Below are 23680 nucleotides of genomic sequence, written 5' to 3'. Positions count from 1 at the left end.
GAGTGTTTGGTCTGCCAGTGGGAATCTCTTCATGCCTATCTGTAAGGATCTCCTTTTCAGCTTCCCCCAAACAGAGGAACGGGCAGGAAAGGGTAGGCCTCCTCTGGGGGTTAATTAATTAAGGTCTTAAATAGGATTAAGCTTCACACCCACCCTAAGGGCTGTCACTTTTTTCTGTCTTGCTAAGTGAATGTGGCCTATTGTTCCTTGTTAAGAAAGCCTATTTTTAATCTATGTGACCTCTCATTCAAGCAGACTGGAAGCAGCTCTGCCTGGCTTCGTGAAGCTCTGAATGAGATCATGTTGGGTACGTTCTTTTAATAATTTGTGAGTTGCAGTTGTGGCCTTCCCTGTGCGTGGTTTTAGCAGCCATCTTCTATTCCGATCCTTGTTACTATGTAAAGACAGTCTGGTGGGATCAGTTCTGATGCTTGTCTCCCACCTCGTGACGACAGAAATCTCCAAGGGAAAACAGTTTGGGCCCAGCCTCCCATGGCTTCACCCATTCCATAAATATTTCCTCAGCAGCGTCACACACAATCAACAAGAGCGATCTCTTCCCTGAAGGAATGCAAGCTCCAGTTCAGAATAACCCATCTGGCCTTCTCTTCTCAAATGAAAATTTCTTCACCGAGCTTATTCAGAAAGCCTCCTGGAAAATAATAGAATTAAAATATTGTTTTCAGGAAACTCTGTATCAGAACTAAGCACTGTTAGAACCTGAAGTACAGCCTACCAATTTTTTTTTTTTGTGGTATATATATATATTATGTATATAAATGTATATAAACCAAAAAACCCACTGCTGTCGAGTCGATTCCGACTCATAGCGACCCTATATATATAAAAAAATTATATACGCATATAAAACAAAAACCAAACCCATTGCCATCAAGTCAGTTCTGACTCATATCAACCCTATAGGACAGAGTAGAACTTCCCCATAGGGTTTCCAAGGAGTGGCTGGTGGATTCGAACTGCTGACTTCTTGGTTAGCAGCCTGAGCTCTTAACCACTGTGCCACCAGGGCTCCATGTTGTTGTTGTTGTTAGGTGCCGTCGAGTCGGTTCCGACTCATAGCGACCCTATGCACAACAGAACAAAACACTGCCCGGTCCTGCGCCATCCTTACAATCGTTGTTATGCCTGAGCTCATTGTTGCAGCCACTGTGTCAATCCACCTGATTGAGGGTCTTCCTCTTTTCCGCTGACCCTGTACTCTGCCAAGCATGATGTCCTTCTCCGGGGACTGATCCCTCCTGACAACATGTCCAAAGCGTGTAAGACACAGTCTCGCCATCCTTGCTTCTAAGGAGCATTCTGGTTGTACTTCTTCTAAGATAGATTTGTTCTTTCTTTTGGCAGTCCATGGTATATTCAATATTCTTCGCCAACACCACAATTCAAAGGCGTCAACTCTTCTTCAGTCTTCCTTATTCATTGTCCAGCTTCCACGTGCATATGATGTGATTGAAAATACCATGGCTTGGGTCAGGCGCACCTTAGTCTCCAGGGTTACATCTTTGCTCTTGAACACTTTGAAGAGGTCCTTTGCAGCAGATTTGCCCAATGCAATGTATCTTTTGATTTCTTGACTGCTGTTTCCATGGCTGTTGATTGTGGACCCAAGTAAAATGAAATCCTTGACAACTTCAATCTCTTCTCCATTTATCATGATGTTGCTCACTGGTCCAGTTGTGAGGATTTTTGTTTTCTTTATGTTGAGGTATAATCCATACTGAAGGCTGTGGTCTTTGATCTTCATTAGTAAGTGCTTCCTCTTCACTTTCAGCAAGCAAGGTTGTGTCATCTGCATAACGCAGGTTGTTAATGAGTCTTCCTCCAATCCTGATGCCCCATTCTTCTTCATATAGTCCAGCTTCTCGTATTATTTGCTCAGCATACAGATTGAATAGGTATGGTGAAAGAATACAACCTTGACGCACACCTTTCCTGACTTTAAACCAATCAGTATCCCCTTGTTCCGTCTGAACAACTGCCTCTTGATCTATGTAAAGGTTCCTCATGAGCACAATTAAGTGTTCTAGAATTCCCATTCTTCGCAGTGTTATCCATAGTTTGTTATGATCCACACGGTCAAATGCGTCTGTATAATCAATAAAACATAGGTAAACATCCTTCTGGTATTCTCTGCTTTCAGCCAGGATCCATCTGATATCAGCAATGATATCCCTGGTTCCACGTCCTCTTCTGAAACCGGCCTGAATTTCTGGCACTTCCCTGTCGATATACTGCTGCAGCTGTTTTTGAATGATCTTCGGTAGAATTTTGCTTGTGTGAGATATATATGTGTGTGTGTGTGTGTGTGTGTATATCAGAATTAATCACACATATACTGCTTTGCTAAAAGCAAATTGACTTTAAGGTATTATTGATATTTATTGTATCCATTTTGTCCCTTCTAATTTACTCCTTAAACACCCTCTAGTAACTACAGTCATTTAAGTCATCATTAACTTCCCAAACACCAACCATAATGGGCTATTTTCAACACGCATCCCGCTTGGCAATTTTGTGGCATTTGACCACTCCTCAGATATTCCCTTAATTTCCAGGATAGCATTCTCTCCTGGTTCTCCTGCTCTTAGTTCGCTATCACCATGGCTGAGTTTTCTTCTATATTAAACTTCGATGTACTTAAGGTTTCTGTCTTTTGTTACCTACTCTTGCTGGATGATCTCGCTCAAAGGTTTCAACTGATAATCTACAGGAAAAAAAAAAAAAAAGAATCACACAAGCATCGTTCTGTGTCATTTTGTCCAATTCTGTTATGCCTCTAGCATCTGTATGCCCCTAGAGAGCGGGCCCAAACCATCACTATATTCTCCAGCACACCTGCTTCCTATCTGTGCGTCCTTGACCACATTACTTAACTTCCTCATGTCCCTCATTTCTAGAACATAAATAAAGAACCTGCCCTTGTTGTTGCAAGGGAATAATGCTTGGCACAAAATAGGCCCTGAAAAATGGTAGCCGGTTCTTAAGATAATTAGTTGTGCTTATAACCAGCTTTGCGGACAGGCTAAGTGAGCATTAACGGTGTCACTGTTGCCAGTGTCTGCTCCAAGACTTCTCCCACGCACCCTCAGAGGACTGATTAAAAGCTAAGCCACTGTCCACAGGGAAGAAAGAGATCACTTTCTCAACAAGCCCTGTGAATAAACCAGACAAAGGTTATCACAGCGTAGGCAGAGTTGGCCATCTCATTAGCAATTCTGTTCATTATCAGGCTAAAATTCTCTCTTGTGAATAGGTGTACTTCGATTATCACAAAAGATTAAAAAAAGAAACCAAACCCATTGCCATCGAGTGGATTCTGACTCATAGCGACCCTATACAACAGGGTAGAACTACCCCATAGAGTTTCCAAGGAGTACCTGGTGGATTTGAACTGCCGAATTTTTGGTTAGCAGTCATAGCACTTAACCACTACACCATCAAGGTTTCCTTCATGAAAGATTAAATAATCAAGGTTTCCTTCATGAAAGATTAGCCCCTGAGAAATGTATTCTCCATATCCCATTTTCCTGTGACTCCATATCCCAAGTCCCAGGGGTAACCGGATCCTATCTACCCAGCAACTCAACTAAATATCTGAGTTAACCTGCTGCTCCCACCCTCCCTCAGCCTTTGCACACAGCCCTGTCCACACTATCTTCCGTCACCCCTCATCCATTCCCATTTCCACCGCTTTTATTCAGGGCTTCGTTTCCCACCCGACTAGCATAACAGCTTCCAACGCTGTTTTCCCTGCCTTACTCTGTCATTAGGCCAGTCCACTCTGTACACTGTGGTCAGACTCATCTTTGAGAAAGACAATCTGATCATGTTGCATCCTGCTTTTAGGTTTTTTTTTGTTTCCCTATTGTCTACAGAACAGACTTCCCTGCTTGCCATAGCTGGTCCTTTATAGTCTGGATGCAGTATAAATTACTGTGCTGGATACCTCCATTTTGCTCCTCAGATTTACCCTCTACCCTACTTCTGTGCCCTGCGATGCTGAGCGAAAAAAAAAAAAAAAAAACTCATTGTCGTAGAGTCAATTCCGATTCATAGCAACCCTATAGGACAGGGTAGAACTGCCACATAGGTTTCCAAGGAGCACTTGGTGGATTCGAACTGCCGACCTTTTGGTTCGCAGCTGAGCTCTTAACCACTGTGCCACCAGGGCTTCGTGTGTACTAAATCAATGGACATTCTTCCTTTCTGTCGTCCCCATTCCACCAATGAGGGGCCTGAGCAGAAGACTCAGGGAGGGGGCAGTGGGACAGTGAGGTTGGGACATTTATGTCCCCTGGCTGCCTCACTAGCGATCACCACTGACTTTTTTCAAGGGGCCCTTTCCAGGTTCTGAAACCATTCTTGGCTCTTGGCAAATCAGGCTTAGAGGTTGGAACTTTTGGTTTCCCTGAACCAGTTGCTGTCTAGTCGACTGTGACTCACGGCAACCTCGTGTGTGTCAGAACAGAAGTGTGCTCCATGTGGTTTAATGTGAGTGTGGGAGAAAGAATGAGGAGTGTCTTGTTGATTGCTGTTGAGTGATTCCAACTCGTGGTGACCCCACATGTGCGGAGTAGAACTGCTCCGTAGGGTTGTCAAGGCTCTGCCCTTTCAGAAGCAAATCGCCGGGCTTGTCTTATGAGGCACCTCTGGGTGAGTTCAAACCACAATCCTTTGGCTCGTAGTCGAGTGCTTCACCATTTGTACCACCCAGGAACTCCCATAGGGTTTTCAGTGGCTGATTTTTTGGAAGTAGATTGCCGGGCCTTTCTTTGAGACATGTCTGGGTGGACATGAACCTCCAACCTTTCGTTTAGCAGCCAGGTGCATTAACTTTCTGCACCAACAAGGAACTCCTTGGGTTCCCTGTTGTTGTTGTCATTGTTGTTAGGTGCCATCCTGTCAGTTCCAACTCCTAGCGGCCCTATGCGCAACAGAACGAACCACTGCCCGGTCTTGTGCCATCCTCACGATCACTGTTGTGCTTGAGCCCCTTGTTGCAGGCACTGTCAATACATCTCGTTGAGGATCTTCCTCTTTTTCACTTACCGTCCGCTTTAACAAGCGTGATGTCCTTTTCCGGGGACTGGTCTTCCTGGTAACATGTCCAAAGTATGTGAAACGAAGCCTTGCCATCCTTGCTTCTAATGAACATTTTGGTTGTACTTCTTCCAAGATAGACCTGTTCATTCTTCTGGCAGTCCGTGGTCCGCCCAGCATTCATCACTAACACCACAGTTCACAGGCATCACCCCTTCCTTGGTCTTCCTTACTACCTGCCCAGCTTTCACACGCATGCCAGGTGACTGTGAGCACCAGAGCTTGGGTCGGGGCGCCTTAGTCCTTACAGTGAGATCTTTGCTTTTTAACACTTTAGAGAGGCCTTTTGTACCACATGGCTGTCAGTTTGACACACTGTGGTGGCTTGCATGTTGCTGTGATACTAGAAGCTTTGCCACCAGTATTTCAAATACCAACAGGGCCACCCATGGTGGACAGGTTTCAGCAGAACGTCCAGACTAAGACAGACCAGGAAGAATGACCTGGCGGTCTACTTCTGAAAACATTGGCCAGCGGAAACCTCATGAACATTGGGTTCCTTACACCTTTGTGAATAGTCCTGTTATTAAGGTGCCCTTGTAGTGCCCGTGTGTCTTCCATCTCCCGCTAGGAGCCTCTCCGATATAGCTACCGATATCTTTTCTTCTTTCTATTCCTTTTGTTGTTGTTGTTGGGGCGGGGCGGGGGGGAAGTGTTTAACCACGGTCACCATGTCCAGCCACAGAGCCCTTCGATCTTTCTCTCGTCTTTATCTTCCCACTTCTGCCTAGAACTGAGGTGTTCTTTTAAAAACAGAGGTGATAGGTGGGTAGATAGGTAGATAAGTAGGTAGATAGATAGATAATATTGATAGATTATATAGTTAGATTAGATAGGTAAGTAAGTAGGCAGGTAGGAGTTGGGTAGGTAGATAGATTAGATAGATAAGTAGAGAGATTGGTAGGTAGGTAGGTAGGCAGGTAGGTAGGTAGGTAGATGGCTTATTCAGAAAAAAATATGGGCCATGTTTTTCTTCATTCTAAATGAAAATAATTTCATTTAATCTCCTGGAAGAGAAAAATATCTACTTTTATAATGTAGAACGTGTTCTCTGTTGAATAGAAGATTGTAACTTAGAAAACGAGCATTGTATTTTAGTCACCGAAGTGTGACTCTGAGTACATTTGAAAAGTAGTAATTTAGAGTCCACTATTTAATCTCTCACTCTGAAATTAAACCACAGAACTCCTCACACATTTTATCAGGCCACTTGGCAGCCCATGGAAAATGGGCCACTGTCATTAGGCAAAATGGCCTGTTTTTATCCTCTCTGTCTTGAAAAATCCTTTCTTTCTTTTTTTTTTTTAGGTCCAGCAGTAATATAGCCTCCTTAATAAGTTATTTCCCAGGCGGAATTCATCATTGATCCTTCTGTGCTCCTAAAAATCTCTATGCACTGTTTCTTACAGACCTTATTATCTTGCTTAGCTGTGTTCCCCTTCCGTCGGCCATGAGCTTTTCTAGGTCAGGAATGCTGTCTTCATGTCTCCTGTAATGAGAACAGCTGATAGCACATAGCAGGTGTTCTATAAATATGTATTAATCAATACATTGTAATTATAAAGATGTGGTAGCTTCAATCTTATTTAGAGTTCACAAGGTTCTAAACCTTATTTAATTTTTCCCCCCAAATCCCTCCATTCTCCTACTATCCCACGACTCCCAAGTATCTCAGCCAGATAATTAGTTAATGGTGTTGTTTGAAGATCTCTCCCATACAAATGTGGAACAGGTGTTTCTGAGAAAGGTGACTCAGAATCTGGCTTTGGTTGTGTCCCTTTGTCATTTTTTCTTAGAATGTTTGTTTTCCTGCCTCAAGGTTATTTGGTCAACCAGAAAATGTTAAAAATCGAGATAATGAATTATTATACCCTGAAACCCTTGTGAAAGACAGCTTTCAGAAGCCTATAACAGAGCCACAGTCTTTGCAAACTTGGCGTTGTGGCTATTAAGGCAGAAAGTGGAAATCAAACACTTCTTTGTGGCAGATGTGTGAGGGGAAAATTTCAAGGTTTTCATAATTTCATTCTAAGCTTGTAAACGCACTGAATAACAAAGCCTAGACTTGGAGAATTTTGGGCTCATTTTCTTGGCTCCTTCGGTCATAGAAAAGAGAAACGCAGATGACGAAAGAAAAACACTGAAATAGAAAGACACTTCCCTTTTTCCAGTCTGATCATCATTGTTTCGATTCAGAAAGCGCCCATGTGTTCTACTCTACTGTCAGTCAAATTCCAGTATCTACAGAGCCAAAGGGATTCCAGGGTCCTGCTTTGGAAGAGTCTGCCCGATGTTATGTCCCCATCAGAGAACCATGATTCTGAGTCATATTGCTTTTAGTATTGTGTCTCCCACTAGACTGTGAGCATCCTGAAGGCCAGGATTTTCTTTCATTCCGCTTTGTACTCCCAGGCCTCGCGATATTGTAGTTGCTGATGTTTGACAAGTGAATGAATAAATGAGATCATTTAAAAATCAGCAAATACTTTACACTGTACATATGATACTTCCAAAGCCAAATGTAGAACCTTATCACTCTAAGTGAGGCTCCTCCTGAAACTGCGAAGACCCCCAGCTGTTTTGTAGGGTTCGGCAGGGTCTGAAAATTCTTTGTCTGGCCAGGCTGGGCTTCAGCCAACATTCCAAAGTCCTTATACCCTTTCACTCTCAGAAAATGTATTTCATTATTTTTATACTAAGGGCTTATAAATACTCACTTGCTTCACTTTTTTTAATATTACGGTCTCTGACTCGCCTTCTTTTTTATGAGGAAGGAATTTAGGGTGTGCCTGCTCATAACCTCTCAGTTTTTCTGAAACTTAATGTAAACTAATCCATGAAAAGTTGGCTGTGGTTGACTGGGCCGTTGAGAGGAAATACATTAGATTTCTGGTATGAAGGAATTTGTGAAAAAATATAAGTAAACTATTCTTAAATGCCAAAGACCTTGAATTCACAGGATATTTTTCAAGGCGGATAATTTTTGAAATGTATTTTTTAGTTTCTTAATGGGTATTTTAGCTAGTACCGAATAGGTAAAACGAATCTACTCTATCACCAGAACCAATCGAACATATTTCATTTTTTCACAATTATATTTCAAGCCACACAGGCATGTGATAATTTCTCTTTTAACAAGTTTCAACTTAAATGTTACCTCCTTTACTTGGAGTGGGTTCCCAAGTGTCTGTAGCTGAAAGTAGTACTTCATTGGTATCTTTCTATGGAATTTAGCCATTCTTTTGATGTATTTTCCACCATGCATCTGTCAGTTTGTCATGATAAATGGAAAAAATACTCTAGTTGTCATGGATTTTGTTTTGTTTGAATCTACCCACAATCAGCACCCATGGAAGCAGCAGTCAAGAAATCAAACGATGTACTGCACTGGGCAAATCTGCTACAAAGACCTCTTTAAAGTGTCGAAAAGCAAAATGTCACTTTGAGGACTAAGGTGCGCCTGACCTAAGCCATGATATTTTCAGTTACCTCATATGCATGCAAAAGCTGGATGACGCATAAGGAAGATGGAGGAAGAATTGAAGCTTTGAATTATGGTGCTGGTGAAGAATATTGAATATACGATGGACTGCCAGAAGAACAAACAAATCTGTCTTGGAAGAACTATAGCCAGACTGCTCCTTGGAAGAGAGGATGGCAAGACTTCATCTCACATACTTTGGACATGTTATCAGGAGGGATCAGTCCCTGGAGAAGGACATCATGACTGGTAAGGCACAGGGTCAGTGAAAAAGAGGAAGAACCTCAAGGAGATGGATAGACACAGTGGCTGCAACAATGAGCTCAAACATAGCAACAATTGTGAGGCTGAGGCAGGGTCAGGCAGTGTTTCGTCGTATTGTTCATAGGGTTGCTATGAGTCGGAACTGACTCAAAGGCACCTAACAACAACAAATAATGTATTTTGTTCATGAATTATCTTCTGCATCATGCTGTGAGCTCCTTCAAGGTAGAAATCCTCCATTTCGTCTTTGTCATCCCATACCTAGTGTGGAATCTTGCGTAGAACATGTGCTCAGGAAATAGATTTGAGTCAATCATATACCCAACAACTCATGCAGGCACTCAGTTCATCTCCAGTCTATCAGTGACCAGGACTGTTCACGACATTTGAAGAGCTTGAGATGTCTTCCTCCAAAGAGTCTGGTGCACATTTTGCTCTTCCCATTACCCCTTAGAAAGAATGGCTGTAAGCAGTATATCTGAACGGGTAGATGGAACTATCAGGCCAGGCTAATGAGCCTGTTTTGCAATTTCAATATTTTGATTGCTATTGATCTTTAATCAATAGAAAAAAATTAATCTGTCATCTTCAGTCTTTTATGAAGAAAGACAATTTGTGAAACGGGTCCCTTTCAGTTTTATTTAGAAAGCAGTAGAACTCCCATTTAGTTTGAAAATAATATCTGACCATTTCTCAGATGTCTTCAAATCTTTACCTTTATAGGATTTCCAGTGCGCGGTTTGCAGTTCAGTTACTTTTATTAATAATCTGACTATATATACACAAGTATGTACCCACAAGATAATTGTACATTGATTGTGGTTTCTTTGGAGAGGCACATTTACTTTGGGAAGTTACATGGAACAAGGTATTTTTTTGACCTGTCTGAATATGAAAGGTCCTACAATTCTGCTGGCATAACTTTATTTTTCTTCTCTTATTGACTCTCCATTGCTTTGAAACACTTTGTTTTTCTATATGCAAGAGTTTGCGATCATTACCTCTTCCAGAGGGATCCATTGACATTTCTATTGTAGAACTAAGATAGGATTTTGAGTGACAGTTTATCTAAGTAGGAAACCCAAAGAAGTTTTTAAAAATCATAGCAAGGTAACCAATATCAAAGAAAAGGCTGGTGTCCATCTATTGTTTCATGCAAGCTATGTGGAAACCAGCCTAGCTAGTTCAGGAAAATAGTGGATCATGGATTTAAGAAGCCTGTCTTTCCTCAGCACTGTTATCAGAGAAAAAGGATCTCATAGAGTTCTTACAGTGCTGCTTAAGCAAAATGGTCCCCCCAGAACCCTCATGCACTCACCATAATGGAGTTTTCCTTTTTTCTTTTAAAATTTCCTATGAGTAAACAGATAATGGTGATGGCTGCCCAGCATGATGGATGTAATTAATGTCACTGAACTGTACCTGTAAAAAATGTTGAAATGGCAACTGTTTTGTTCTATATACATATATATACCACAATAAAAAATTCCCTAGAATTTTGAGCTTCCCAAAAAAACACGTTCTAGTAATTCCTAGCTGCTAAAGTTATAAACCTCTCCTTAATGTAAATCGTAATTCTTTCCTATAAATTAGAGGAAACAGAAAACATGGAGGTTGACAGTACAGTTAATCACTCTCTTCGATCACTCTCTTCGATCCTCCTACCTTTTTAAGTCTACAGTCTGTTTGGATGTATTTATCCAAGTTAAGTGTTCCCCCTACTATCATGCGATTTCCCTGAAGGCAGACGTCTTCCCTGTATTTATGTAATGCCAGACTAATGGCAGGATTTTGACTAATGTTTGTTGAATGAATGACTGAGTGAATAATAATACAAGCATTTCCTCTGTGCCTGCACTTTCTTAAGCACTTTATACGCAAGAACTCATTTAATCCTTTTAATAGCCCTATGAGGTAGGTGTTACTATTTTCCACAATATGGAGATGAGGACTCAGAGAAGTCATACGATACCCAAGATCACATAGCTAGTAAGAGACCAAGGCAGAGTTCAAACACAGGCAACTCAGATCAGAATCCATGCTTTTAACCACTATGCTGTATGTAGTGGTTAAATGCCAAGACTCCTCAGGCTGACAAATAAATTTTCCCATAATCTGGCCTTACGCTTCCTTTCCAACCTTATCTCCCATCCTCCTCTACCGTGGGCCTTCCGCTGTAACCATAGTAACAACCTCACTTTTCTTCTGAATTTGCTTCTCCATAACTTGACCTTTGCTTCTCCTGTTTCCCTTCCAGAAGCCATCTCCCTTGTCCCCCAAGGACTCATCCGGGTCCTACCCTCACTGTGAAGCCTTCCGGGACACTGCTTGCCTACGTTAATGTCATTCGTTTTGAAATGATACAACAACAGCATATATAGTCTCTTCTGGTCATTTTCACACTTAATCAAATATGGACGTCATCGTCCTTTTTTTTTTCTTGTCATTGTCCTTCGAATGTTTTGTCCCAGCCTTACCTCACAATAGTGTTTTAAGCATCTTTTTATAAGTCACTTACCTCAGTCCTAAGCACGTAAAGGGGGCTTGTTTAATACATTTTTAAAATAAAAACTTTTTTAAAAAATGTATTGTGTTTTAGCACAGTTTTTCATTCAAAAATATATACATAAATTGTTTTGTGACATTGGTTGCAATTCTCACAATGTGTCAGCATGCCTTCCTTTCCCTTTCCACCCTGGGCTCTCCATGTCCATTCATCCAGTTTTCCTGTCCCTTCCTGTCTTCTTGTCTTTGCTTTTGGGCCTGTGTTGCCCATTTGGTCTCGTATACGTGACTGAACTGAGGAAATGTTTCTCACGTGTGTTATGGTTCGTTCTATAGGCATGTCAAATCTTTGGCTGAAAGGTGGACTTCAGGAGTGGCTTCAGTTCTGAGTTATCATGGTGTCCAGGGGCCATAGTCTCAGAGGTGCCTCCAGTCTGTTAGACCAATAGGTCTGGTCTGTTTTTTGTGAATTTGACTTTTGTTCTACATTTTCTTCAGCTCTGTCCGGGACTCTGTGTTGTGATCCCTGTTAGAGCAGTTGGTGGTGGTAGCCAGGCACCATCTAGCTTCTCTGGGCCCAGGCTGGTGGAGGCTGTGGTTCATGTGGTCCATTTGTCCTTCAGACTAATGTTTTCCTTGTATCTTTGGTTTTCTTCATTCTCCTTTGCCCCAAGCATGATGGGACCGATCGATGTATCTCAGATAGCTGCTCACAAGCTTTTAAAACCCTGGATGCTGCTCACCAAAGTAGGATGTAGAACATTTTCTTTCTGAACTATGTTATGCCACCTGGCATAGATGTCTCCTGAGACTGTGGACTCCAGCCCTCAGCCCAGCAACTCGGTCCCTCAAGGTGTTTGGATGTGTTAGAAGTTTCTGTAGCTGTGCTGACTTCACCTGTATTGTGCATTGTTTTTTCCTTCACCAAAGTTAACACTTGTCTACAATCTAGTTAGTGATTTCCTCTCCCACCCCTCCACTCCCTCATAACCATCAAAGATTGTTGTTGTTGTTGTTTTTCCTGTATGTAAACGTTTTCTTGGTTTTTTATAACAGTGATCTCCTACAATATTTGTCCTTTTGTGACTGACTTATTTCACTCGGCATAATGCTCTCCAGTTTCATCCATGTTGTAAGATGTTTCACAGATTCACCATTGTTCTTTAGTGTTGCATAGTATTCCATTGTATGTACGTACCATAATTTGTTGATCCATTCATCTGTAGATGGACACTTAGGTTGTTTCCATCTATAAAAATCTAAAAAAAAAAAAAAAAACTCTTAAATCAGAAAATATGTTAAACTATCCACTAATGTTAATTTCTGCCCTTTCTTTTATAGGCAAAAATGTCTCTTTTCTTAACCATTGATTTTAATTACTTATCAAAAGAAAAATACTACTGCAAAATGTGTTAGCAATAGCTATTATTTTTGCGTACCTACTTTAAAATGTTAAAATGCAAAGATGTCACTTTGAGGACTAAGGTGTGCCTGACCCAAGCCATGATATTTTCAATCACCTCATATGCATTCGAAAGCTGGACAATGAATAAGGAAGACCAAAGAAGAGTTGATGACTTTGAGTTATGATGTTGGCAAAGACTATCAAATATACCATGGACTGCCAAAAGAACAAGTAAATCTGTCTTAGAAGAAGTACAACCAGGGTGTCCTTTGGAAGTGAGAATGGCAAGACTTTGTCTCACATACTTTGGACATATTTTTAGGAGGGACCAGACCCTGGAGAGGGACATCATGCCTGGTAAGGTGGAGTGTCAGTGAAAAAAGGAAGACCCTCAACAAGATATGTTGACATAATGGCTGAAACAGATGGGCTGAAACATAACAACGTTTGTGATGATGGTTCAGGACCAGGCAGTGTTTTGTTCTGTTGTACTTAGAGTCCCTATGAGTCAGAACCGACTCAGCGGCTCCTAACAACATCACACTATATATGGCTGAGAAGAAAGCTAGGTTCTTTTTCTGTATTATCTTTAATACTCACTAGGCTAAAAAAAAAAAATTTTTTTTTTAGGCTGGTAACTGAAAGGTTGAAAGTTTGAGTCCACCCAGAGGTGATCTACTTCCAAAAAATCAGTCACTGAAAATCCTGTGGATCATGGTTCTACTCTGACACACATGGGTCATCATGAGTGGTAGTCAATAAGAAGGTTACTGGTTTTGATTTTTAAGGTACACAGCGCATGACTTTATCTTGCTCCATAGCTGATGCTTTTTCTACCTCTCTGTAAGAGGTTGAATATTGTCTCTTCAAAGTTTGTGTCCTTCTTAGAATCTCAGATTGAGAACTTTTTTGGAATTTGGGTCTTTGTAGATGTATTTAGTTAAGGTAAAATAAAGTCATACTAGAGTAGGGTAGGTCCTAAATCTAATATGAACAGTGTCCTTATAAAAAGAGAGAAGAGACACACAAGGAGAACGTCATGTGACGACACAGGCAGAAATTGGAGTGATGTGTCTAAAAGCCAAGAAACGCCAAGGATTGCTGGCAACATCAGAAGCTAAGATAAGACATGGATTCTTCCCTAGAGCCTACAGAGAGAGCATGTCCCTGCCACACCTTGATTGCAGACTTCTAGGCTCCAAAACTGGAGAGAATAAATTTCTGTTGTTTTAAGTCACCTCATTTGTGATAACTTTTTACAGCAGCCTTAGGAAACTAATACACTCACTTTAGTAAAGTCATAAAATAAGAAAAGCCTGATTTCCCCTTTTGGGTCACATGGCTGATGTTTGTGCTACATGGATGGACGCCGCTTGCTGCCTTCGCCATTGTAGCTGCAATACAGTGCTTGGAGGCCTTAGAATAAAAAAATCCCCACCTCCACACTTACATGTAATTTTTTTAATTAAAAAGCAAAAAAAAAAAAAAAACCTTGCCTCTTTCAGCTTCTGGTGGCTCCAGTCATTTCTTGGCTTGTGGCTAAATTATTTCCATCTGCCTCCATCTTCCTGTGGTCGTCTCCTCTTCTTCTCTTTCTGCCCCATGTAAAGACATTTGTCATTCTATTTAGGGCCCATCCATTTACTCCTGGATGATCTCATCTTGAGATCTTTAACTTAATTACATCTGCAAAGACCCTTTTTCCAAATGAGATCATATCGATCAGTTCTGGGAGTTAAGACATGAACATATCTTTTGGGGACCACAATTTCACTCACTATCCTGGGGAACTGACTTTTTTATTGTATCAAGAAAACTTGGTTTATTTTGTAATATTTTTGAGCACCAAATGTTTGGACTTAAAAAAAAAAAAAAAAAGAGTCAGCAAAGTCTAACTTTTGACCCTAACTTTGAGATGGCACTTGTCATTCTGCAGCTAATCAGGAGGCATTCTAGCAGATGGTCCATAACAACAGAACATAAACAGAGCCGAGCCAAACTGAAAGCCCACTGCTGTCGAGTCGATTCCCACTCATAGCAACCCTAAACAAAGCCGTGACCCCCTAATCCCCACATGAAGAGAATGCCGTGACCTTCCTCTGATGCGAACAGGAAGACTGTGGAATAGAGACATTAGCAATGTCCTTCCAAATGGAGATATTTCCGACACACATGAAATACCTTCAAACATTCCAAAAGCATTCCCATCTAGAATGGAAGCCAGCTTAAAAAAAAAAATGGCAGGATACAGATATCAAGACATTTTCATAATGGAAAAATATATAAATTTTCACCAAAATAGGTTTGTTTAATTTTCAGACAGAAATTAGAAAGAAGCCCTTAGTTGCATTTTTCTTTCCTTTCTTTTTTTTTTTCTGGTAGAACCTAAGTGAGCCAAGCAAACAGCACTGATCCATAGAAAGAATTCCACATCTGGAAAGTCTTTGCTCCATCTGGGGTAGGTTTTTCAGCCTCTTGCTCTTTCTGTACCATTTCCCAGGACTTCAGCTTACCTCGCTTTTGTTTTCTTTAGTAAAGTTATTTAATCCTTAGGGATTTTTGTTTGGTTTTGTTTTTAAGAGGAAAGGAGAGCAAGGGAATACCTTATAACATTTTGTGATTTCCCAGAATTTAGCCTGATTTGTATTTTAAGTGTCTACCTAAGTGACATAGATAGTAGCAAATGTAAATGTTATTTGACAAATCCTATAGAATTGTATTTTAGAAATTCCTTAGGCACAGTGCTTTGATTTTATTTTCATAGATTTAATACTGGTCATTATTAAAATTCAACTCTACAGTCTTATCTTTTTGTTTCAAATAATAGAATTTAATGTCATGAAGCACGTGGAAATAAAGTTACATATTTGTATCGTAGTATTTGTTGATGTATTTAATATAATTAAGAAAAAAAAGTTTACTATCTAATTTTGATCTTACTGAATACCTTACCAAGATATAAGTGTGGGTTTTGTTTTGTTTGCTTCTCTCTCTACACTTTCTCCTGAGAATCCCCCTCAGTGGAAAGATCATCTACACGGCCTCTAGCCCCAGCCACTCAGCCAATTGCCTACTTCTTTACCAGCTGCCAACTTCCTGTCCAGCTGCCCCACAGACTCCGTCACAGGAATGCCCGTGCCCTCTGTATCTCGCATTTTCTAGCTCAGCGTCTCTGCTAACATGGCTACATTTTCCTAAAATTTCCTTTCATACCATCTCTAAATTTCCATGTTTATTTCCTCCTTGCAGCCTTCCATGATCTTCACTACTCTGAAATCAGCATTTTTTCCTTGAACTCCCAAGTACTATGTCTGAACTTCTCATAAGATTTTTATCTCTTTATACCCTTTATTATAATTAAGACTTATTTTCCCTATTATAAAACCCATATCTGATTTATCTTTAAATGTCTTACACAAAAAAAACTCAATATTTTTTAATTAAAAAGGAAAAAAATGACATTTTTAATGGGGAATAGAAACACACCCTTTAATGCAGTGTTTGTTCAAGTGTGTCTCATGATTTTTTAGAGTACTTGTTTAAAAATTCATACTCCTGGGTGCCTCCAAGCCTAAGAAAAACAAAACTGAACTCATTGCCATCAGGTTGAATCTAGCTCATGGCAACTGCATGTGTTACAGAGTAGAACTGCTCCACAGGGTTTTCTTCGCTATGGAAGCAGGTAGCCAGGCCTTTCTTCTGCAGTTGGTAGTTGAGAGCAAACCATTCCTCTCCTCCAGGACTCCTGAATCAGAATTTCTTCAACTTAAGAATCTTAAATGTTAATATACTCTCCAAGGAATTTTTATCCACACTAAAATTTGAAGATCACTGGTTAATATCCATGAAAGTTTCCCATTTATTCCACATGCATATAATTTCAAAATGCCCTTCAAGGCAATAAAATTCTAAGCCATAAGGTAAATTATCATGATGCTGAAGAGCTACCGAAAGGTTGTATTTTATTATGAATACAACAAAAATAATTTTTGACTATCTGTTTTTGCCCAGTAGTGCTCTGGCTAATAAAACTATTTAAGGCACTACCTACCCTCGGAGAATTCACAGTTAAGGTGAGAGAAAAGACGCATATGTATGATAAGTTTATTAAACAAGCAAAGTAACCAAAGATGCTCTGTTGTGTTGTAATGTTTCAAATGTTTGCCATGTTAATACGCATTATCCAGCCTCCCAAAGAAAACAGCCGTTTAAGATAATGGAAATAATTCCGTATGCACATGTGGTAGAGAGAGAAAAAGAGGCGGGGAGCTGAGACTATTGGATGAGAACCTGAATGACATATTGCTCCACCACACATGTTCAATAAGTAGATGTTTATTTGGACCAGGTCTAGTTCGTATATGGGGCCCTGGTGGTGCAGTGGTTAAGAGCTCAGGCTGCTAACCAAAAAGTTGGCAGTTCTAATCCCCCCAGCTGCTCCTTGGAAACCCTACGGAGGCAGTTCTACTCCATCCTATAAGGTCCCTATGAGTTGGAATCAACTCGACAGCAGTGATAATTTATTTATAATCTCATCCACAGCTGTACACCCCCTCCTACTCTACCAAGGCTAAACTTTATTCACTCTTGCAATAGCCAACAAGCTTTATTAAACACCTGTAAAACTGGCTGTGATGAAGACATAGACCACTGTGAAGTAGGTAACCATGAACAGCCAGATGAATGAATATCTCAGGGAAAAGAAAGAGATCACAGGAGAGAAGAGATTCAGAGAGGCACATGGGCGACTGACACAAAAAAGGCTCCCTAATTTGCTATTTTGTAAGCCTGGTAACAGCCGAAGTGACCTGAAAAATCACCTCCATGTATAAGGTCGCCATGACGTGGAGCCAACTCGAGGGCAACTAACAACAAGAACATATATTGCTCAAAAGTGATTTAAATATTACCACTCTTTTTAGTAGTAGCCTCTGGGTGGTGAAAATGATTAACTACCCGGCTACTAACCCAAAGATTGCTGGTTCAAACCCATCCTGAGAGGCCTTGGAAGAAAGCCCTGTGATCTGCTTCCAAAAACTCACAGCCGTGAAAACTCTATGGAGCATTTCTCTTCTGCACACATGGGGTCATCATGAGTAGGAATCAGCCAGATGGCAAGTGGTTTGGTTTTAGTATTATTCGTAATTATTTAGTAAGGCTACAATCTTTACCATCCCCTCAGCAGGGCCTGTTATCTCTTGGAGGTCAGTCCAAGTCCAACCAAATGGAAGCCCATCTAATCCTCTTCCCTACCTACCTCCACTCCCACTTCCTCTGCTAGAAAGTTGAGGGCCAGAGTTACAAGGGGACAAGGTCTAGGAAGCAGTGATGTTGATATGTGAGGCAGCCTTTCCTGCCTCTCCTGTTTAGTTGTCCAGGATTTCCTTATCCTAAGACCTTTGGGACACATCCCTTAAGAATGCTGACAGCCTGCTGAGAAAGATAAGTGCCAGCTAAGTGGTAAGGTACTGGTAAGCTTAGAGAGAGAGCACTGCTGCCCTGCTCCACAGAGCATCTGGGGGAAAAGAAAGCCTAGAAAAACTGGAGAGGTGGATCGGAGGCATTTCTAGGCAAGGAAAATGCTGTTGGCAAAGTGAGGACACGGGGAATGCAGAAAGCAGGGTGACGCAATTGTGCAGCTCAGCCAGCTGGAGCCTGGTGTTTGTGTTTGGAAGGAGGGAAGATTGGAAAAACGGGATGGGCCCAGATTCCAGCAGGCCTTGGATAGTGATTATAATTTTCACTAAGAACAGTAAATCTTATTAATCAATGGCATTACCCCACCTGCAAAGCTCTAGATATCCTTTTTCTTAACTCTTTATTCAGTACCAAAGGAAAAAAAGAAATGAGGCAGAAACACTTCTTTTTAAACAATGCGTACAATACTAATTATTATCCATTCAAGAACCACTGCAGTCACCTTGATAAAGGTTAAAGTGTTCACAGCCTGAGGGGCTGAGCGAGTAGGCTGGAAAAAAGTCGGAAGATTTCGAGTTACGCTTTTGCTTTTGGTGATATGCTTTTAAACACTGAGTTTTACTATAACCCAACCACTGTTGGAGATAATAAATGATAAGTGATACCATTAAGATAAAGATGAATTTAGAGAACTAAAGAAAATAGAAGCTTCTAAAGGTCTCCAATTTTCTCACTTATATCAGAGCAAATCATCTTCCTAAGAAATGCTAACCATTTCCTAAACACTAGCCATATGAAAGGAAGTAAGCTCTAGAATGAGCATATTTTACACTTAAATGGCAAAATGGCCTGTTGTACTTCCTGCCACCATCCGCCCCTTGTTTTTCTTTGAGTATTTCAGTTTTAACATCCTTGCATCATTGACCATCTATAGTCTTGGTGCCAGATGTGAACTACTCATTGTGCATAAAATTCCAAAGGCAAAAAACCACCATTTCCTTTAGAGGATTTCTGTTTCACTTTCCAGTTGAAGACATTAACAATGCTTACTATGTTGCTTTTCCCTGCAAATAACAAATAATGTTGCTTCTCCCTGTAAATAACAAATAACAAGAAATGTGCAATACCAAAAAATGTTTAATTCTGAAGTCAGTACAAAATGTCACAAATCAAGGCTTCATTTTTTCTCTCTTTGTAGACACAAGGAAGCTTAAATACCAGGAGCTGAAACACTCAAGCAGTCACTGTCTTTCCATACTTTTTGTGTGTACATTAAAGCAAGGTTCCCCAAACTATTTGTGGTGACCAGTTTTTTTCCCCCAACCTATCATGGACTTGTACCATTGTAAAATATAATAAAGTTGCAAGAAGAATTAAAGAAAATAGCTGAAATTCTTTAGCGTTATATTCAACAGATTTAAAGTAACTCAAAACTAAACTCATTGCCTTTGAGTTGATTCTGACTCATAGCAGTCCTACAGGAGAGAGTAGAATTGTTGCGTAGGGTTTCCAAGGAGCAGCTGGTGGATTTGAACTGTCAACCTTTTGGATAGCAGCCGAGCTCTTAACCACTGCACCACCAGGGCTCCCACTCTGTCATCCTACTATGAAAAATTTCAGAATTCTTATTCCTCTACTTGCGTACTCATCTCCGACCAAAGAAGGTCCTCAGGCATGAGATGTTTTTGAATGCCACCTTATTTCCTAAATCTATTAACGGAGAACGCTTCCCACCAAAAGAAGGGATTTATCCAAAAGGAACGGGTGCCATAGAGTCAACTGTGACTCACGGAGCCACGATATAAAAAAGTAAAACTATGCTCCATAAGGTTTCCTATGGCTGGTTTTTCAGAAGTTGAGCTCCAGGTCTTTCTTTCCAGGCGTCTCTGGGTAGATTCCAAGCCTCCAGCCTCTCAGTTAGCAGCCGAGCACATTAATCATTTGCACCACCCAGGGACTTCTTATCCAAAAGGACAGTTGCAAAAAATCTCCTTTGACCTTCATAGTAGGCTTCCCCTCCCCGCTGCCCCCAGGCATGAGTGTACTTGACCTTCACTGCCCTTGCCCGCATTTGTAGCATATTTGAAGATTGTCTACTCTGTGAGAGCTTACCCTGTGCAAATGAACAGTGATGTTCCATCTCCCGTAATTCCAGTTTTTTTTTTTTTTTTTTTTTCTTCTCTCAAGGAATGTATTTTTTAGTTCCTTTTCCTGACTTGTCCTTCTTTAGGTTTTTATATGCCAGTCAGAAGAAAAACAGTTTCTTTTTTTTTTCATGTTTTTATTTTTCTTGTTTAGAATAATTGGAAAGAGGTTTGGGGCCTACTTTTTATCAGGAAGAGACCGTGAATGTTGGGTATTATTTGCTGCTAATGTTAGCAAAAATGCAAGTTCACTTGAATGAGTATTTTCTTTTATTTATTTATTTGTTTGTTTGTTTATTTTAATTACTTTTTATTGTGCTTTAAGTGAAAGTTTACAAATCAGGTCAGTCTCTCACACAAAAATTTACATACACCTTGCTATACACTCCTAATTGCACTCCCTCTAATGAGATAACACAGTTCTTCCCTCCACCCTCTCTCCTCGTGTCTGTTCGGGTAGTTTCTGGCCCCCTCTGCCCTCTCATCTTCCCTCCAGACAGGAGATGTCAACATAATCTCATGTGTCTACTTGATCGAAGAAGTTCACTCCTCACCAGTATCATTTTCTGTCCCATAGTCCAGTCCAATCCCTGTCTGAAGAGTTGCCTTTGGGAATGGTTCCTGTCTTGGGCTAACAGAAGGTCTGGGGACCACGGCCTCTGGGGTCCTTCTAGTCCCAGTCTGACCACTAAGTCTGGTCTTTTTACGAGAATTTGGGGTCTACATCCCACCTCTCTCCTGCTCCCTCAGGGGTTCTTTGTTGTGTCCCCTGTCAGGGCAGTCATCGGTTGTGGCAAGGCACCATCTAGTTCTTATGGTCTCAGGCTGATGTAGTCTCTGGTTTATGTGGTCCTTTCTGTCTCTTAGCTCATAATTACCTTGTGTCTTTGGTGTTCTTCATTCTCCTTTGCTCTAGGTGGGTTGAGACCAATCGATGCATCTTAGATGACCACTTGCTAGGGTTTAAGACCCCATACGCCACTCTCCAAAGGATGCAGAATGTTTTCTTAATAGATTTTATTATGCCAATTGACTTAGATGTCCCCTGAAACCATGGTCCTCGCCCCTGATACGCTGGCCTTTGAAGCGTTCAGTTTATTCAGGAAACTGCTTTTGGTTTAGTCCAGTGGTGTTGACCTCTCCTGTATTATGTATTGTCTTTCCTTCCACCTAAAATAAAACTTATCTACTATCTAATTAGTGAAAAGCCCTCTCCCATCCTCCCTCCCTCCCCACTCTCATAACCATTAAAGAATATTTTCTTCCCTGCTTAAACTATTTCTCCAGTTCTTGGAATAGTGATCTTATACAATATGAGTGACTGATTTCATTCAGCATAATGTCTTCCAGATTTCTCCGTGTTATGAAATGTTTCATGGATTCATCATTTTTCTTTATGGATGCATAGTATTCCGTTGTGTGAATATACCATAATTTATTTATCCATTCATCCAATGATGGGCACCTTGGTTGCTTCCAACTTTTTCTATTGTAAACAGTGCTGCAGTGAACATGGGTGTGTGTATATCTGTTGAATGAGTAGTTTTTAAGTTTCCATTACATGCCTTGGAAAAGCAATGTATAGGCACATAGGAAATATATTCCACTATAAAAAAATGCAGCATAATGATACCTATAGTTACTGATTTTAAATGCTTTTACTGTTTTAGCTATTTATAACATGTCATTACTTACAGCATTGTATTGACAGTAATAATTATTCATTATAGAATAATTTGTTCATGATTCCATTCAAAAAAGTTTTGTTAGATGATATTCTAAGTGCCTTATAAAACTCTCTCATATAATTTGATCCAGTAACACAGGACTAGGCAAGTTGTTTCACTATATGAAGCAAAACCAAGTCCCACATGTACTTGATAGAAATGTCCACACACCAGTCCAGAGAGGATCGCATAAGCAGCAGTTTCCTTCCTCATGATGGAATGGTGACAGCAAACCGCCCCTCCTTACCTCTCTGAGAAGGTGGATATCTGATGGTTAGAGATTCAGAGTACTGATGTTTTGCACTTGTCACAGAATTTTCAGTGATAAAAAACTTGAACACTGAACTTCTGTCTCACAATTCCATCACTTTCATATACGCTGTGAGTTGCTTTTCATAAACTCCACCTCTGTTTTTCTATTGGGTTCTTCCCTTTTTTGCTTTTTGATTTGTAGAGTGATTTGTTTACTGTAGATATGTACATTCTACTAGTTATTTATATTGCAGATATTTTCCCCAATTTATCATTTTAAAGTATTACTCCAAAAGGTTCCCTCACGTACCTGCTCCTTAATCCCACTTCATTCTCACCTCCAGCCTCTGGAAATGTTCTCTGCCATTTCAGTTTTGCCTTTCATAGAATTTTATACAAATGGAAAAAGATGTTATGAGTAGTGCAATACAAGTGTTCGTAGGGGCATATGTTTTCATTTTTCTTAGGTTAATTAGTAGGAGTGCAATTACTTGGTAAGGGTACATTTAACTTTGTAAAAAATGGCCAAGCAGTTTCCCAATGTGGTTGACCTACCAGCGATGTATGAGAGTTCCAGTTGCTCCATATCCTTGCTAACACTTGTTATTATCTCTTTGATTTTAGTATGTCCTCGTATCTAGCTGTTGTTTTAACTTGCACTTTTCTAATTACTAAGGAGTTTGGCCATCTTTTCAAGTACTTACTAGCCATTTTTATATCTTCTTTTATGAAGTGTACGTTCAAACCTTTTGCTCATTTTTTAAAAATCTGGTATTTGTCTTTTTTGTTATTAAATTTTAAGAGTTTGTTGTATATTCTGCATGCAAGCCCTGTATAGGATATATATATTTACGAATATTTTCTCCTAACTTGTGGCTTGATTTTTCCTTTCCTTTTCAGTGTTTTCAAAGAACAAAAGATTTTAATTTTTATGTAATTTATCAACTTTCTTATGATTTAGGATTATTGGATACTAAGAAAGCTTTGTCTAACTCAAGGTCTCCAAAATTTCTCCCATGTTTTCTTCTACAAACTTTGTAGTTTGGACTCTTCCATTTAGGTCTATGGTCCACTTAGAGTTCATGCTTGTTTAAGGCGTGAGGTAATGGTCCCGTTAAACTCGTTAATGTCAAGTCAATTCCTACTCACAGCAAACTTATAGGACAGAGTAGAATTTCCCTGTAGAGTTTCCAAGGCTGTAACCTTTACAGAAGCAGACTGCCACATCTTTCTGCTGCTACGTGGCTGGTGGGTTCAAATCACCAACCTTTTGGTTAGCAGCCAAGTGCTTAACCACTGTGCTATCAGGGCTCCTTGAGGTAAGGGTAGAGGTTAGTTTTTTCCCATATGTTATCCGATAGCC

The 23680-nt window shown here is 40.3% G+C and overlaps 1 protein-coding gene across 4 annotated transcripts in view; it reads left to right on the top strand.

The window, feature by feature from the left end:
* The window catches only part of DLC1 (DLC1 Rho GTPase activating protein), a 428029-nt gene that overhangs the window by 195100 nt on the left and 209249 nt on the right, over positions 1–23680 (top strand). The window lies entirely within an intron of this gene.

The sequence above is a fragment of the Loxodonta africana genome, chromosome 19 (assembly GCF_030014295.1).
Source record: "Loxodonta africana isolate mLoxAfr1 chromosome 19, mLoxAfr1.hap2, whole genome shotgun sequence".
In the NCBI taxonomy this organism is placed as follows: Eukaryota; Metazoa; Chordata; class Mammalia; order Proboscidea; family Elephantidae; genus Loxodonta; species Loxodonta africana.
Note: the sequence above shows the minus strand (reverse complement) of the source record. Positions and strands in the feature narration are given on the sequence as shown.